Consider the following 20,005-nt stretch of genomic DNA (forward strand, 5'->3'; position numbering starts at 1 on the left):
CCGGTACTGAGATCCATAGGTTCATAGGTGTGTACTAGGTGAATGGCCATGGAGCCTTTACAAGCCTAGCCCATAGGATTGCCCTGGCATTGTGCTACCTGCCATTACTCCCCAGTGTATCTATCGAGTATAGCCACTGAAGTGATCCCCAGGGTGAGATTTCTATTCCCCATGCACTCATCCAGATTTCTCTTGCAGAGGTCCAGTGAGGTGCTCTGCTTGACATGTATGTGAAGTCTATTCCATAGCATGGCCAGTCTCTGGGATATGAACCTGCCCCTCCAGCATGTTCTGTTGATTGTGGAAATGGGGTTGAAGTCTATGGGGCATGTGGTGCAGATGGACTGGGTTTCTTTAGATGTAGCATGCCTAACAGAGCTGGGTCAGACATGGCTTTGTAAGTCAAGTAGAGATTGCCTCTAAGTAGCCAATAAGAGACAGAGAATAGTTGGAGCAATCGGAGTCTTTCCATACAGGACAAGTGTTTAAGGTCTAGTATCCTCTTTCTAAGGTACTTTTGCAGCCTTTGCAGTTGTTGCAGGTGTCTAGTGAGGTACATGAAAATGGGTCATTGTACTCGATGATAGGCCTAATGAGGGAAGAGTAGTGGGAGACAATGACCACTTTCTTCCTGGATGCAACACCCATAGTAATGAGATGTGCCACATAGAAGGACTTTCTGACCACAGTTGCACTGTGGTGGTCAACAGAGAGGTCGTTGTCAACCTGTCTTTCCAGTTCTCTTATAACGACTTCTGTGTTCAGTGGACTACCATCGATGTGGTGATTCATGGGAACCAAGTTGTTCCTAAAGGGGATGGTGACACATTTTCTGGCATTGAGCTTAAGTCCAGGGTTCTGACAACAGTTGTAGGTCTCAGTGAGGCCTTTCTACAGGATATCAACATCACTTGGGGAGGTAATAATAGTACCCACTTTGCAGTCATCTGCAAACATTGTCTTGGCCTGGACTTCAGAGGCATAGATACCTAACACAAGGGGACCCAGGACCAGACCCTTTGGTACTCCACTCGTGATTGGTCAGCAGACTGACATGGAGTCTGCAGCTTTCACACTGTGTGTTCTATCTGTGAGCCAGTTTGCAACCCACCTAGGGATATAAGGGTTGATGCCTAGCTAAGTGTATTTGTCTATGATTCCTGAGTGGGGAATTTTATCAAAGGATTAGTAGCCCTGCCTATCTTGCTATTTATTCCATACTGTTACATAGTTATTTCATGTGGCACAGAGCTTATAGGGCTGCAGAGTGTCTACAGCTACCTCTACAGTGGATGAAAACAGTGGGCCTTGTAAAGTGGACATTGTGATGTGTACAGGGTGGACCACAACAAAAAATTGCAAAACCCATCCCCAATGGATATGGTTCCTGCCCAAACACAGCAGGATACTGTTCTCACACATACACACACACATACACACACACACACACACACACACACACACACACACACACACACACACACACACACACACACACACACACACACACACTGACACACACACACACACATATACACACACACTCACACACAGACACACACGCAAACACATTTGTGAAGACTGAGATTAGAACCCCCTACCTGTATAGTTATTGCTACTACAATCTTATGCATTTATCACACACACCATGGAGCTTATAGGGTGAACGGTGTCCCAAGGTACTTCTAAGGTGAGGAACATTACCAGCCCTTGTAAAGTATGGCAATGGGAGATGTACTGGGTGAGAAAGGCCACACAATACTTTAACCTACAGATATATACACTTACAAACACAAATACACTCACATACACATTTGCCAGGACTGTGATTCAACCCCCTACCTAACTAGTTATTTGTACTATAGTGTTATGTAGTTATCGCACATACCACAGAGCCTATAGGGTCAAGGGCTACCCAAAGGTACTTCTAAGGTGACTGACATCAGCAGAACTGCTAAAGTAAGGCAATGGGAAATGTACTGGGTGTGAATGGGCTCAAAATCTGTAACCTACAAACACACACACACACACTTTTACATTTGCCAGGACTGAGATTAGAACCTCTACCTAACTAGTTATTTATACTATAGTGTTACACAGTTACCGCACGTGCCACAGAGCTTACAGGGCTGAGTATTGCCCAAGGGTACTTTTAAGGTGCTGACATCAGTAGGACTGCTAAGGAAGGGAAATGGGAAGTGTACTGGGTGTAAATGGGTTCAAAATCTTTAATGTACAAACACTTTTACCAAGACTGAGATTAGACCCCCTACCTAACTAGTTATTTGTGCTATAGTGTTATACAGTCATTGCACACACCACAGAGCTTATAGTGCTGAGGTCAGTCAAAAGGTACTTCTATGGTAAATGACATCAGCAGATCTTGTGAAGTAGGGAAATGGGAAGTCTACTGGGTGGGAAAGGACTAAACACATATTCCTACACACACAACCGATCCACACACAACCACACGTAGATATGCCAAGACTGTGATTAGAACCCCTACCTATTTAGTTATTTATATTATAGTGTAACGCAGTTATCACACGAGCTATAGAGCTTACAGGACTGAAGCCAGTCCAAAGGTACATCTAAGGTGAATGAAGTCAGCAGATCTTGTAAAGTAGGGCAATGGAAAGTGTACTGGGTGGGTAAAGCATCATAATACCTAGACCTACAGACACACACACACACACACACACACACACACACACACACACACACACACACACACACACACACACACACACACACACACACACACACACACAAAGGTAGGTGATGTGATATTACAAACCCCACCTCAGTACCATCAGACAATGAATCTCATATTCATGCTGGCACATGTCAGTGGTTATAACTGGTATGCAACTGTCTGCAGAAGAACATCACTCTCTGCCATTCAGGGTATCTCTGTGTATGACTCACTGTCTGTGTGTGTCTCCCTGTGTGTCTCAGTCTATCACTGTCTGTCTCTCTCTTCCCCATGTCTATGTGTGTGTGTATGCTTGACATATTGTAATATATTTCCCATATATATGTCTGTGTATCACATGTAACAGATGCAGATATACCACATATGGGCCACCTACAGCTGGCTGTGGGTAATCCTGCCTGATGGGTGTGTGTGGAGACAGGAGTACATAGCTGTGTGTATGCAAAGACATTTGCACAATACAGATATATATAGCTCGTTGTGGTTTCAGACATGGGCTTTATTGCTCTAAGTGTAGGAGCATGCCCACTATGACCTTCTATAGTAAGTATGGGAATCCATTCCAAGAATAATTGTAACTCCAGTCCAGGGTGTTGTGTGCTACAGCCATACCTTGCAACCTGTTTGTGCAAGATATCTGGAGATAGGCTGCCAATATGGGGAAAGAATGGCCCAAACACAGGGGGATACTGTAACTATTGCTCTTATTAATGTATGAGTTGCTTGAACTACAGGGTTTGGCTTAGCAGTCATTTTCTGACTTATGTAATGTTTGACACTGTAATGCATTGTGTCATTACCTACTGACAGATATCATCGGATCATCACAGTTATTTACCAGAGAAATACAAGATGGATTCTGCACAGACCAATATTATGAGGCAAAGGCTAGACATGTTTGCACAATCTGGCCAGTTGGAAGGTGTGGCTACAGCCGATTGACTGATGAAGCTGTGTAAAAGGTCCAGCACCTTGGTGATATACTGGCTGGGGATTTCCTGGTTCTGCAGTATTCTTCTTACCTGAAAGGTCATATCCTGGTGTGGCCATACCTCTCAACTGTACAGATTCTCACAGATTATCCAGATTCATGCCTCATATATCTGGTCAGTTTCCCTTAACATTGCGGTTTTTTATCAAGTTTGTTGCAAATCACTCAGGGTTCCAGTCAGGGAATAATGACCGAACATTAGAGTTTCAGATTTCACACCCTTCATGACATCCATACTACTACACATGCCATCTGTTATGTTATCACCTTTCTATCATTATGAGAGCATTGTTTCAAAAGTGTCCCTATAGTTGTGCCTTTATCCCACCATTCTGTATGGCTTTTTCCAGACTTCTTGCTCTATGAGGTTGAGAGTATATTATTAGGATTTAGTGACATGGCCTTTCATTTGCATTTTGTTAACTGTGTTATGTTGGTAGTATGAACCCCATGACATTTCTTACAACAGTGCAATGGGTGAGGCATGGGCCTTTGCCAGTGGCCTGTAGGCCATGTGACACTGCTGGAGGCCATCTGTAGCAAGGCAGTGCATTCTGTCACTCATATGTTCCCAGGCTGCCAGGCAGTGGATCCACTTGGGATGACAATGGTGAGTCAGGTGTTACTGACAATCACTTTCTGTTCATATTGATCCATCACTCTGGGTGACAGCAGGATGCTGCTTATGGCTAGGGACATACCTGCATGGGACACATATTCAGCACACTGCATCATGTCTGTCTTTCTATAGTCCATGAGGTACTTCTGACATCATTCACACCACCATGGACCAGGCTATTGTGATACCTGTACCTGTTATAGGGTGACTTGAGTGCATGTGTAATATGGCAGATTATAGCACCTGCCAAACAAGTAATCATGACTTTCTTCTTATCCTGCATGGTGTGTGGCACATCTGTGTGTCCCACAGTGGAGTCTTCTATGAGTAATATGTTGTGTGTATGTTAAGGCCTTAGTGTTTGCAGGACCCTGGTGTGTGGAGTAGGCGTGGTCTGTGGTGTGTAGGTTTGGAAAGTTCTAATGCGTTTTTGCCTCTGAGGTGTCCTTTACTTGGGGTTTGATTTGTTGTGGACCTCCATTTATGTGGGTGTGTGTTGTGTATTTGCAGGTGAGTCTTACTGACTCCATGCACTACAGGGCACCTACGTTACTGCAAAATGTGCTCTGGTGTACACATTCTCCATTTGTCTGGCCAGTGGTTCTCCTCCCCCTTCTGTGTTTCTCTTTATCCTTCTGTAGTCTGGTCACAGGCTTTGCCCACAGTGGCTGCTTTTATGTATTTGTAATTATGGTGTGAGTATGGTAAATGCCATAACATCACACACAAGGTTATGGACGACAAACCTCTGATCATACCTATTTGGCAGGTTGTCCATCATTGCACCACTACATCTGCTGGGGTCCTCAGACATTCTGTGTTACTATGGTATTATGTAGCTACATGTTGGCCTAGCTGTCAAACTGTCACTGACTCTGACATCTGGACAGGCCCACATATGACAGTCAGACGAAGGCCCACACATGGGGACAGGGTGTTGATACTGTTCTGCCATACATAAACAGATGGGGGACCAGTTTGTTACTTGCTTGCTTTCTGTGATGGGTGTGACATCTGCTTCTCCACTGTCTGCCTTTGATGTTTTGACATAACCTTTTCATGTTTTGTAAATACTTTGCAGGCAAATGCAATGTTAGGACAAGCAGAACATATATACAAGGCATACTTGTGCTCCTTCTATGACAACCTGCCGTTCCAGGGGTATGGGTGTTGGCCAGTGACATGTCAGTGCTGACAAAGTAAGGTGGCAGCCTTTTATGACCTGCCAGTACACTGACCTTCAGGTACCTGCTGTGCTACTAGGCACCATACCTCTCTACATATGACAGCCAAACATCTGGACAAAGCCAGATGTAATTGGGTGACAAAGGCCTAAGTATAGGGACCATTTTAACTATTGACTTTAAAAACCTAGAAGGGTGCTACAATAACAGATTTTGCATTAGCATGCATTTTCTATAGGGTATGAAGTCTGAGACACTACAATCTATCATTATTTTCTGACTTTAGACTTTCGTGGTTTGCCAGTGATTTGCCACACAACCACTATTTCATGATAAAGACACCACAAATATGATGCAAACCTCTGTACATTCTGCAAAAGGTCTATACAGTTGGGAGATAAAATAGGCACTGTATAGGTTACTCCGAACTGTGTACTGTTTATATGTGTGGCCCCCTGTCCATGACCTATCCAGCTTACCAGCAGTAATGGATATTGACATCTGGATAGTGTGTACAACTCCCACTGTAGGTATAGCTGACATGTGAAATAGTTGGCACTGCAATTCGTAGAACATGGCCCTGTCTACCACAGTACTGTACCTAGGCCACTGAGATACAACAGCCGGGAGTAAGTGCTGGCCACATCCTCACAGTATTTCCCACGCATATACATAGATCATTGACCCCTGCATATTGTGGACATGCAACAAGTTATCATTTTGATTGGGACAGCCCTGGCAATGTGTGCTCTGCTGCTATTACCTTACATATTACATGTTGCTGCATTTCTATGGGAATATGGGTGTGGGGGGCACACCTGTCAGTGGTACACATTTGCACATACTGTGCTGATATTGGCTTTACATTTTAGTCCCATTTAGCATAGTATTGTGGCCTGTCTTGGAGAATAGAGGCATATCACCAGAGACCACAGAGATTGTTATAGCATACGATTGAGTTTCAGACTTCTTATCCGTCAGAGTCTTACTGCAACTGCAACGCCTGTTGTGATATCACTGTGTATGTCTCTAGGGGGGCATTCCATCATTGTCTCCATTTGTGGGCATTTCCCAGTCATTCCTTTATGGTTTTCTTATGGCTGACTTGCTAGGTGATTCTGAGAGGGGAGTATGGGATCCCCACATTGACATCCATGCATGTGACCTATGAACCCCTCCTTAGTTGGCCCCCCGCATATACTGCAGTGGGATTTGTCACCTTGGATAATACTGCATAGTATGGGAAAGCCAGTATTGGGCAGACATTTCCTGGTGTCCAACATAGCTGTCAGTTGTCTGCTGCTACCCCAGTAGGCCACCCCATTCTCTTGCATGCATGCAGCGATAGCATATATATGCTACCAGAACATACTACTCCATTCATTTATTGTTTAGATGACTGACTTATCTTGTGCCTGTGGCAGTTGTGGGGATGGTGGATGAGGGCTGACTCTGTCGGATGCACACAGTACACTGCCTATACATGGTAAGCTACAGGTAGTGTGATGTATGCTGCATCCATTTTACTGTGTGTGTGAGTCAGAGAGAGGTGTCAGTCCCTGGATCCCTACAGTGTCAGTGTGTGTGCTATGCATTGCCTCTTTGTGAAGGCCTAGGCATACTAGCATGCCTCCATCTGCCTACAGAAGCAGGCTCAGGGGCTTCCTCCTTCGAGTCCCTCTGTGCCTGTAGGGACCTTGGCAATGTTGGGGGGCTGTGTGGCCCTTCCCTGTGCTGTCTCTGTTGCAGCTGTTTCTGCAGGATCATATTGTGCAGCATGGCACATACTTTGAACATGTGTGCACATGTGGCTGGAGAGTACTGCAGGGCTCCACCAAATATGTCAATGCAGCAGATCCATGACTTGAGCATTCCACACACATGCTCTATAACAATCCTGGTTTGTGTGTGTGTCTCATTATGGCATTTTGAATGTGTGTGTGTGTGTGTGTGTGTGTGTGTGTGTGTGTGTGTGTGTGTGTGTGTGTGTGTGTGTGTGTGTGTGTGTGTGCATTTCTGATGGGTGTCATCATCCATGGCTCCAGTGCATAGCCAGCATCCTCCACCAGATGGCCATATGAGATGTCCCCCCTGGCAAATCCCTGGTACAGCTCTGAGGAATGCCAGATGTGGGAGTCGTGATAGCTTCCAGGGCTGCCAGCACACACATTCACGATAACGCCCTGGGCATTGCACACAACCTGGCAGTTGATGGAATGAAAGCCCATGCAGTTTATGTAGCCCCTACCCTGTTCACTGGGTGGTGCTTTGATGTGGATGTGCATGCAATCTATGGCACCCAGTACCCAAGGGTAGTCTGCTATATGGTGGAAGAGATGCATATTGCTGGTCCTCTCCTCACAGGTGCTAGGGAAGTAAATGTGCTCACCAGCATGTGGTAGCATGGCATCCAGGAACTGGTGGAGTATCATGGATGCAGATGCCTGTGAGACCCCCATGATATCTCCAGTAGGTCATTGGAAAGTACCTGTAGCTAGTATTCTTAAGGCTACACATACCTTTGTATCCACTGGGATGGGTTCCCCTCTGTGGCTCTAAGTCTGAGGTGAGGCTGGCACAGCTTGATGAGTTGCTGACGTATGTCCCTGTCCACCCTGTAGTGCTCTACTATCTCCAGATCATGTAGCCCCTGGTAGGTTATCCTGGGTCTGAACACTCTTCTCCTTATCATCAGTCTGTGGAGGATGTCAGCATTATCCTCATCGCCATCCTCAGCCTCTAGCACATACTGATGTACCACAACGACAGCAGCCCCTAACATTTTGTTAGTTTTGTCAGTTAAAATTCCCTCGAGTGTGTACACCTATGGTGCAGAGTTTGTGAGAAAAACAGACTGAAAGGTGTTTGCATAGTTTATACTATTGTGCTGCAAATGCTGCTTGTGTGATTGGCTGACTATGATGCATTCCACCTGCCAGTCATATTATTTGTACTTGAGTGCCTGTATTCTGCTATTTCCCCCTTTTTTCCCCTTCCAATTTCCACCTCTTTTAAGGCCCGAGGTGTGCCACACAAACCCACTGCCTAAATGTAAACAGTTATTTCCATGTTTTTTTGTTTGTTTAAGACCCGGTGCGCTGCACAAACCCATTTAGCTATAGTAAACAGTTTTGAGAAGAAATGGCCCTCCCATGGACGTGAACACGCTCTTCATTTCATGGAATAAGACTCATAGCTTCAGACACACCCCCTAGCTTAGCTGTGCTTAGCTAAGCTCAAATGGGAGCCAGGGTGCTCCAATGTGCTTATGACAAGCATGACACACACCCTTTTCATGTCAGCTGCTTCTCCTGCTTACACCACTGCCTTATAGCCCCTACATGGTCAGGTGCAGCCAGGGAATTGTCTCCCATTTAGTGATTCAGTAAAATCTTCTCATTTGCATACCCCACTGCCTTAGTCCCAGGTTATCCCACTATACCACAGCCTTCCTCCTTAGCAACCAGTGTTAAATGTTCTTGTTTTGATTCTGCATGCCATAGAATATAATAGCAATATGCAGATTTCACTTAAAATTGACTTTTCACATTTTTTTTAATTTTCGGCACAATCCCATTTGCGCACAGCTGCCCTATGCTTAAACGGCCAAAATCAGCCAAAAAAATAAACTTTGAATTTTATAATTTTGAAACACTTTTCAAAGCCAATGGCCATATTTTTGGCCATTGGTGTGCCTAAGAATTCTAATGCATGCTTTACTTTGAGCTGACATGCCTCCATTTTGATTTTTGCAGAAATGTACTTGGTTACTAGCCGAATACATTTCTGCACCTCACACTATTCCCGCATGGATGTCTGTCTCTTTACTGAATCGCTAATTCACCTCATTTGCATGGTTTTCACCAGCAAATGAGGTCATTAGCATTATTCAGTTGTGTCCATGCGGGAATAGTGCTGCCAGGCTCGTGCATATCTCCAGACCTGTTTACTGGCTCGTTCGGCGGCCATATTCTGTGCAGGAGCAGCTGAACTCTTCTTGCATGCCCTGTAAGCTTTATTGAATCCCAGGGAAAGTTATCTGCAATTACAATAAGGTTTAACATTTGAATTCAGTGGGTACATAGTTAATGAATATGCTGAAAAGAAAAGGGACTAAAATTTTGCCTTGTGGAACTCCTGCAAAAATTTTATATGGGGGTGATAAGGTGTCATTGCATTTCACTGAAAAAGCTCTGTCTGTGAGGTAAATAGAGAACCAATATAAGGTGGAGGTACCAACTATAAGGTGAACTTACCATAACAGTAGATGTTTGAATGATCACTGCTGTAGTATTAGCTATATGGGTTATATCCTGTCAAAGATATAAACCCAGACAGCTTCCAAAGCTTCAGGGCACCTTCCATGCACCCAAACTGTCAAGCAGCTCAAGATGAGCTGACTAAAAGACAAGTTTTGGGTGCAATGCCCTTCAGAGAATTACTGCCAGCAGGGAGAAGGAAGCTGAACCCAGAAAGGACAATGCCCGGAATAACATAAAATATATGTCCACAACCTGGAGAATGTTCTTACCAAAACATGATTTAGACCTAGAGAAGGAATCAAGCTTATAGTCCTTTATAAAAATATGTACAGAGGACCTCTAGAATCCAACCCTTTCCAAAAAGCCATAGATGAGTCCAAGTATAACAAAAAGTAATGGCCTTAGACAACCATTTGGAAATCGTCTGCTCTGACAAAGGCTGAACCTTCTTCTTACTCTCACAGGAAATGAACAATTGATCCAAAGATCTGAAAGATTTAGTTCTGTCAAAATAGCATCTGAGTTGTCTGTGGACATCCAAGGTATAGAGTATCCTTTCTCCCTCATTTTAGGTTCAGGAAAGAAAACAGGGAGATACGTTGTCTTAAAGTAAACTTGGATACCACTTTAGGCATAAAAGAAGGATTAGTTGTCAAAGAAACTTTGTTCCTGTGGAAAACAAGATAGGGTTGACTCACCATAAGAGCTTGCAGCTCATATACACTTCTTGCAGAGATCAGAGCAATCAGTAAAACTGTTTTCAATGTTAAGAACCTCAAATCAGCCAGATTAGCTGCTTCAAATGGAGCAAGTATTAGTTCTCTAACACAAAACTAAGATCCCAAGGAGGGGCCACAAGTTTACTTGGAGGCCTATTATGCAAAACCCCTTTCAAGAGCATTTTGTCATGAAAATTCATGGAAAGAGGAGGATCCATGGACATACATGCTGGAATGGCTGATAAGTGAACCCTGACAGAGGAATAATAAAGGTCATAGGATAGTTGCTCACACAAATACTGTAAACCCAGAGAACAACTAGCCCTGAATGGGTGCTGGTTATGTTGTTGGCACCAACTAGAAAACCTTTTCCTTTTGTCATATGATTTTTGAGTAGCAGGCTTTCTTGCCTCCATTAATACCTGCTGCATGTCCTCAGAAAACAGGTGCTTAGAAAGAAATAATTAAGAACCTATCACCCATGCATTCAACTGAAGATAACTGAAGTCAGGGTGTATCAAACACCCCTGTTCTGGTGTGAGCAGATCCATTCTGTGAGTAAGCTTCTGATAATTGCACCTGGCCATTTCCAAAAGAAGAAAGAACCGCCATTGCCTTGGCCAGAAGGGAATCAGCATAATGGTCTTGGGAAATTCCATCTGAATCTCCTCCAGAAATACTGAGGATGTTATTAGAAAGGATAGCAAGGCATAAAGGAACATTCTGTCCAAAGAAAAGAAAAGTCATCTGCCTTTCAGACCTTCTTACATGGAGTGCAGGACAATAATTTTACCAGTAGTTTGTTCAGGGATGAAACAAAGAGGTCTACTTGAGGAACTCCTCACAGATTGCTCAAATTTTGGAAGACCCTCTGATCTAGTTTCCATCCATGAGTGTCTGTCCTGGTCCTGCTCAGCTTGTCTGTCACACAATTTTTGCTCTGACTGAATGTAGGATGCCTGTAGAGTGAGATTGTGCTGTGAAGCTATATCCCAAGCTAGCATGGCTAGTCTGCAAAGGGTGTACAACCTGATTTCCACTTGCTTGCTGATGTACCACATGACTGTAGTATTGTCTGTAAGTGCTTGAAGAGTTCCCAGGGACCAACGATGGCACAGAGAATTGAGTGCCTTGATCAGGGCAAGCATGTCATTGATATTTACCTGCTTGCAGCTGTCCTTGGTGTCCCACATCCTCTACACTTTTATCCCTCTGGAAACTGCTCCCCATGCAAAGTCTGAAGCATCTGTAATGACTGACTACTTTGAGCAGGGATGGAGAAGGACAGACCTGGATTTAAGGCTAGCTTATGCAAGTTATCTCTCCTGACATTTTGCAAAAAAAAACTCTACAATGATAAGCAAGTCATCTGTATATGGAAAAACATGGATACTCTGTAGCTTGCAATGAGCTATAACTAGAGCTAGACACTGTGAACACTTTTGATGCACTAGATAGTCCAAAGGGTAAGGCAGAGAACTGATAATGTGATCTAGACACACAAAACCTTAAGAAACATCCGAAGTTTGAAAGAATAAAGATGTGATGATAAGTATCTTTTTAAGTCTAGGATTACCAGAAAACTTGAAAGAGGAAGAATAGGCAGCAGGTTGTTTAATAACATCATTTTGAACTTGGGCACTATTGCAAACAGGTTTAGGAAAGGAAGATACAGAACTGGTCTCCAAGCCTTTTCTCTTTTTTTTTTTTTGGCACTAAAACATCCTTGAATAAAACCCCTTCCCCACCTGAGAAGGAGGAACTGATTTCATCCCTCCTTCAGTAAGCATGTAATGAAGAACAGGAGGGGAAAAAAAAAAGAGTCTGATCTGCAGGATGAGGAATGCCCCTTGGAATGAGAAGAAGACAACATCTAAGGCAGGAGATCCATGGTAGGGCAGGGATTGAAGAGTGCCTGTGTCTTTTAGGAAGATTTGCGTGCAGGACAAATCTGGAAGGTAAGGTTCTAGAGTGGGATAGGGAAATTAGGGGTGTTGTTTGGTAAATAGCCAGGTGGCCAATGGAGAATTCTGCAGCAAGGTCACTAAGATATTCTGCGGGATTCATTAAGCAAAAATTTCCATGCAGGAACAGGGTAGCCGCTCCTGCATGGAATATGGCTGCCGAGCGATTCAGGAAACAATCAATCTGACATAGACAAGCCTACCAACACTGCTCCTGCACCAAAAGCCATGCAGATTGCTAATTACTTCATTTACTGGTGAAAACCATGCAAATGAGGTGAATTAGTGATTCAGGAAGCAGGCAAACATCCGTGCAGGAACAGTGTTAGTTGCAGAAATGTGCTTGGTTACTAACCAAACACATTTCTGCAAATAGCAAAACGGAGGCATGACAGCTCAAATAAAACCATGTATTATAAACTTTAGGTATGCCAATGGCCAAATATATGGCCATTGGCATGAAAACGTGTTTAATTTAATAAAATATCAAAGTATTTTTTATTTTGGCCGAACTCGGACTTTTAAGCATAGGGCAGCGGCCCGCTAACAGGATCAAGCCTAAAATAAAAATAAATATTAAAACTCAATTTTAGGGGAAATCTACATTTTGCCATTATAGTCAATGGCATGCAAAATAAAAACCTTACCAGGGAACACTGGTGGTCAAGGGGAAAGGTTCCGTGTCAGAGCAGTAACTATGGACTAAGGCAGTGGGGTATGCAAATGAGAGGAAATTTACTGAATCACAAAATATTCTAAGTCCACACACTGCACCTAACTGTGTAGGTGCTAGAACAGGATAGTGTAGGCAGGAGGAGCAGCTAACATGAAAAGGGGGTGTGTCATGCCTGCTGTAAGCACAATGGAGCTCCGTTGCCTGGGTTTGCATTTAGCTTAGCACATTTAAGCAAGGGGGTGTGTTTGAGGCTGTAATGTCTTACACCATAAAATGAAGACCGTGTTTGCATCTCAGGGAGGCCCATTTCTGCTAAAATATGTTTACCTTAGCTAAACGGGTGTGATCGGCCCACGCTAGGACTTAAACAAACAAAAAAAAACGGAAATAGCAGCACTGTTTATATTTAGGCAGCAGGTTTGTGAGCTGCCCTTGGGGCTTAAAAGGGGCAGAAATGGGAAGGGGGGGAGAAAAAAAAAGGGAAATAGCAAAATACAGCCACTCAAATACAAGTAAAATAGCTGGCAGGTGGAATGTCTCAAAGTCAGCCAATCACACAGGCAGCATCTGCAGCACACCACTATAAACTATGCAAACACCTTTCAGTCTGTTTTTTTCCCACAAACTCTGCACCATAGGTGCACACTTACGGGGGAATTTTAAGTGACAAAACTAGCAAAAAATGTTAGAGGCTGATGTTGCTTTGATGTAACAGTATGTGCAAGAGGTTGAGGGCGTTGAGGGGGATAATGCTGACAACCAACTCAGACCAAGGAGGAGGAGAAGAGTGTTTAGATGCAGGGTAACCTACCATGGGCTACATGATCTGGAGATAGTAGAGCACTACAGGGTGGACAGGGACATACTTCAAGCAACTCATTGAGCTGTGCTGGCCTCACCTCAGACCTAGAACCAACAGAGGAGAACCCATCCCAGTGGATACCAAGGTATGTGTAGCCTAATAGCCTAAAGAATACTAGCTACAGGCACTTCCCAAAGACCAACTGGGGATATCATGGGGGTCTCACAGGCATCTGCATCCAGGATACTCCACCAGTTCCTGGATGCCATGCAGCCACATGCTGCTGAGCACATTTACTTCCCCAGCACCCATGAGGAGAGGACTAGCAATATGCATCTCTTCCACCATGTAGGAGAATACCTAGAGGTAAAGGTTGCCATAGACTGCACGCACATCCACATCAAAGTACCACACAGTGACCAGGGTAGGGTCTACCTAAACCGCAAGGAGTTCACCTCCATCAACTTCCAGGTTGTGTGCAATGCCCAGGGCAATATCATGAATGTGTATGCTGGCAGCCCTGGAAGCTATCACGACTCCCATATCTGACATTCATCACAGCTGTACCAGGCATTTGCCAGTGGGGACATCCCATATGGCCATCTGGTGCAGGATGCTGGCTATGCACTAGAGCCATGGCTGATGACACCCATCAGAAATGCACACACACCCCACACAAGAATGCCATAATGAGGCACACACACACAAACCAGGATCATTATAGAGCATGAGTTTGGGATGCTCAAGTCACGGTTCTGCTGCCTTGACATATTAGCTGGAGCCTTGCAGTACTCTCCAGCCACATGTGCACAAATGTTCATAGTATGTACCATGCTACACCATATGATCCTACGGAAATAGCTGCAGCAGGAACAAAATGGGGAAGGGCCACACAGCCCCCCACCATTGCAAAGATCTCCACATGCACAGAGGGACTCGGCGGAGGAACATCCTGAGCCTGCCCCTGTAGGCAGACGGAGGAATGCCCAGTATGCCCTGGCCTTGGCAAAGAGACAATGCATAGCACATACACTGACACTGTAGAGACCGAGGGACTGATATCCCTCTCTGACTCACACACATAGTAAAATGGATGCCAAACATAACAACACCTATACCTTACCATGTATAAGCAGTGCACTGCGTGCATCTGACAGTCAGCCCTCAAGCACCATCCTGACAACTGCCTCAGGCACAAGGTAAGTCAGTTATCTTAACAATAAATGAATGGAGTGGAATGTTCTGATAGCAATTCTATGATATTGATCCAAGGATGCAAGGGAATGGGGTGGCTTACTGGGATAGCAGCAGACAACTGACAGCTATGTGGGACAGCAGGAAGTGTATGCCAGTACTGGCTTATCCACACTATGCAGTACCACCCAAGTTGAAAAATACCACTGCAGTATATGTGGTGAGCCAAATAACTGGGGGGGTCATAGGTCATATGCATGGATGTCAAAGTGGGGGTCCCATATTCACCCGCAGCCTCACCCAGCAGATTAGCTGTAGAAAACCATACAGAAATGCCTAGCAAAGGCCACCACATGGTGACATCCATGAAATTCCCACCTACAGGCTTACACAGTGATATCACAGCAGGTCTGGCAGTAGCAGTATGGCCCTAAAAGATAAGAAGTCTGAAACTAAAAATGTTTATGACAGAACAATCTGACCTGTGGTCGATACTGTTATGCCTGTAGTCTCAAAGATAGGGCACACCACTATGCTAAATGGGACCAAAATGTTAAGCAAATATCAGCACAGTCTGTGCAAATGTGTATTGTGTACAGATGTGTCACCCCCACCCATCCATAGTCCCATAGAAATCCAGTAACATGTCCCTAACCTTAAGCAGCATCCAGCTGTCAACTAGAGTGATGGCTCAACATGAACAGAAAGCAATTGTCAGTAACACCCAGTCAATTTACTGGTGCGATCCCAGGGGTGTCCACTGCCTGACAGCCTGGGAGCGTATGATCATCAGAATGCACTGCCTTGTTATAGATGGCCTGCATCTGTCACACCTGGCCTACAGGCCTCTGGCAAATGCCCATGCCTCAGCCACAGTGCCCTGTTAACAAGTGTCATGGGGTCCATAACACCAATATAACACAGTCTACAAAATGCAAAGAAAGGCCATGCTGCTAACTGCTAGGAGCACACCTGCCAGCCTCAGAGAGCCAGAAATCTGAACAAAGCCATGAATAATGGGGTGATAAAGGTCCAGAGAGAAAGACACCTTTGAAATACTGCTCTAATAATGTTAGAAAGTTGATGGAATGATTGTATTAGCATGGAATGTCTGAAGGGTATGAAGTCTGAAACTGCAATGTCAACTGTCAGTAATATCTGACTTCAATACCAAGTGACTTGCAAAACACTTTTTCTTGAAAACCACTCTTGTTTGGGTAACCAACCAGACATATATGAGTTATGAATCTGGACATTCTGTGAAACTCTGTACAGTCAACAGGCAGGGCTAAGTATCTAAACATGGGAATGCACTCATTGCAGGCAGTCCTAACCTTAGAAGATGGTGACATGTCTGCACCCACAGAACCCTGGCCCACAGCCATGGAAAGTAACACACTCTTCCCTGATCAATCATCCTATGCAACATCCTGACCCCAAAATGTGGCCAGCCAAGCCAAATGAGTTGGGCCATACATATATGTGAGAGACACACACACCTCCAGGCTGGTCAAACAGTCTGACACACACAAGATACTCCAAGTGCAGTCAACCTTTGAGAAGACCCCTATGCAAAGTACTGGTAGCTATAGGCCAACATATCTGACCCAGGACACCCCCCCAACATATCTTATCCCCTACAAATCTAATTGGAGTCTGCCTGTCACCCTGATCCTGCCTTATATTACTCAACAATGGACTGCAAATCAACCCATGCCAGAACAGAAATGCCCAGAGATTCCACCATTGTAATATATAACCCAGGTGCTAGACCATTTCCACAGCTCCAGCAGTCAATTGGTTGTAGATACACCTCTCAATAGGCTGGATTGTGCAAGAATGCCTAACATTTGGCCCATAATATTGATGTGTGCATCATCCATCCTGCATTCCTCTGGTAAATCACTGTGATCATCTGAGGAGTTATGTCACGAGGTACTGAAACAATATATGACAATGTCAAACATTACATATGTCAGATGTCTGCTAAAACAAACCCCGTAACCCTAGCAACCCATACATTACTAAGAGAAATAGTCACAATCATTGTATGGCCCATTGTCTCCCTGTTTTGATAGGGTATCTCCAGATATCCTGCACCAACTATGGAACGGTCTCAAAGATCTAGTGAATTCAGATTCTTAAAATCGGATTTTGTTCCACCCATGAATAAACATATTGGCATTTTTCAACAGGCTGTTCTTAAAGATATTCATTTTAATTTGGGTCAGCTCTTCCCTTTGAAACATAATGTATCCAATGCTGAGCAAATGGCACTACATGAATTAAGAGACAACAAAAACATTGTCATCATATAGGCTGATAAGGGTGGGGCTACTGTCATCATGGATACAGATTATTATCTGGGGGAGGGAAATGAACAATTGTCCAACCCTTCCCATTACACGAAGATGCCTATTGGCCTGACACCTAACTTTAAGCAGGAAATTGACATAATTTTGAATTAGCAGTTTCAGAAGGTATCATATCTGAATCTGTCAAGACACATCTCACGGTGAAGGATCCACAGAAACAAATACTCTATGTCCTACCCAAGATACACAAATCCCGCAGCAAACCCCCTGGAAGACCAATTGTTTTGGGTATTGGCTCCTTAACTGAACTTTTATCCGAATTCTTGACAGTATATCTTAAACCATTCCTCGGCATGATTCGTGCCAGGATACAAGATATCACTCAGTTCTTACAATTGGTTTCAGATACCCAACTTGAACCAGGATGGTTGCTGTGCACACTGGATGTCAAGGCCCTGTACACCAATATACCACACTGGGCAGGACTTGAAGCCCTCAAATATTGGCTAGATAGAGCACAGTTATACCTGGTTGGATTTAATACACTTTTGGTCTGCATAGCTGAGCATGTTCTGGACAAAAATGCATTCCACTTTCAGGGAGAATGCTGTTTGCAAATTAGGGGTACTGCTATGGGAGCTTCTTTTGTTCCCATTTAAGCAGACCTCTTCACGGGATACATTGAGGAACAGTTGATTTACGATTCTACACACAATATATATATTGAGGAACTGGATGTTTGGCGCAGATATCTGGATGACTGTTGGCTGGTTTGGCGTTCTGATCAACAATATCTTTTGGAGTTTATGCAATATTTAAATCAGAACAAATCAAGTATTGAATTCACACTGACTTGTGATTTATGTGAGATCAATTTTCTGGATGTCACCATCACTCGGAATCCAGATGATGCATTGAAAACCAAAACATTCTGGAAATACTACCAATATAACAACTTGTTACATGCCACCAGCATGCATCCCAGCCACATCATCTGGAATATCCCCAAATCCCAGTTCCTCAGAATAAGGATTTGTTCCTCAGAAATGGATTATATGGAATCTCAGCATGACTTGGTAGGCAGATTTAAAGCTAGGGGTTATAGAGAATTTGACATCCAGGGTGCTAGGCAGGAGGCATCCAACTCAGACCGAACATCACTCTTGACATATAGGGAGAAAACCCAAGCTGAACAGATGGATACCATCAGATTTATTACTACATATGGATGTAATATTAATATGATTAAAAATTTTATTTCCAAACATTGGAATATTCTTGGTGCCAAAGATGAATTGATATCTCTTTTGGGACACACTTGTCAGTACGGATACAGAAGAGACCAAACAGTAGGTTCCTTCTTCTCCCATTTCAAAAGAGTCAGTTCTGGAGGTATTGGATACCATCAATTGACTATGACGGGGATAGGCTTTGGGGAACATACACTTGTGAACATTGTTCCTCTTGTCTATACATTTTTACATCTAAACAGTTTTCTAGTACAAACACAAACCTTATATATGACATGAAATTTTTTGGGAACTGTAATAGTGATTTGGTTGTGTATCTTGCGACATGTACATGTGCTGCTTTCTATGTCAGACAGACATCACGACCACTCAGAATGCAAATGTCTGAACATCGAAGTGACATGCGAATCAAAAGGGATACCAATGCTCTATACAGACACTGTCTACACCATAATTCTGCCAGATTTCAGTTCACAATAATTGACAAGGTCCGTGGTGACAGATCCAACAAACAGAGATGGCATTCTATTCTAAACAAGAAAGATAAGTATTGGATCATCAAACTGGGTGCTCTGTTTTCACCTGGTTTGAATGATCATTTATAAATTTATGATATATTATTATGTTTATGCATTTACAATGTTTAATTTATATTGCTTATTTCATATGTTTAATATTTTTTTCACACAGGAAACCATCTGAACCAAGGGAAGAACTCTTATTGGAGGGCTAACCCAATAAATATGTGTGTTTAACTGCTTATGTCACAAATATTTTTTTCCCACTGATGAAAGCCTTTGGGCTGAAACCGGTCTGGGATTTATTTATTTAATAACTCTTATGTGGTAACTTTACGGCTTATTTGTGCTGTTTTTTACACTGATGTTTGGTGCTGGCTACTTTTTTTCTTGTAGCACAAAACAAACCAGACTGGAGTACAACAATCCTTGGAATGGAGTCCCACATTTACTATAGAAGGTCACACTGGGCATGCTCATACACTTAGAGAATTGTCAGTAGGATCTAGGAATTAACAGGCCTTTCCCACCCAGTGCACTTCCCATTGCCCTACGTTAGGAGTCCTGAACATGTCTGTCACCATAGAAGTACCTTTCGTCAAACCTCAGCCCTTTAAGCTCTGTGGCATGTGCGATAACTGTGTAACACTATAGTACAAATAACTAGTTAGGTAGGACTTCTAATCTCAATCCAGGCAAATTTAAAAGTGTGTATGTGTGTGTGTGTGTGTGTGTGTGTGTGTGTGTGTGTGTGTGTGTGTGTGTGTGTGTGTGTGTGTGTGTGTGTGTGTGTGT

Source organism: Protopterus annectens, chromosome 17.part0 (genome assembly GCF_019279795.1).
Source record: "Protopterus annectens isolate FY-2018-M chromosome 17.part0, PAN1.0, whole genome shotgun sequence".
Classification (NCBI taxonomy): Eukaryota; Metazoa; Chordata; order Ceratodontiformes; family Protopteridae; genus Protopterus; species Protopterus annectens.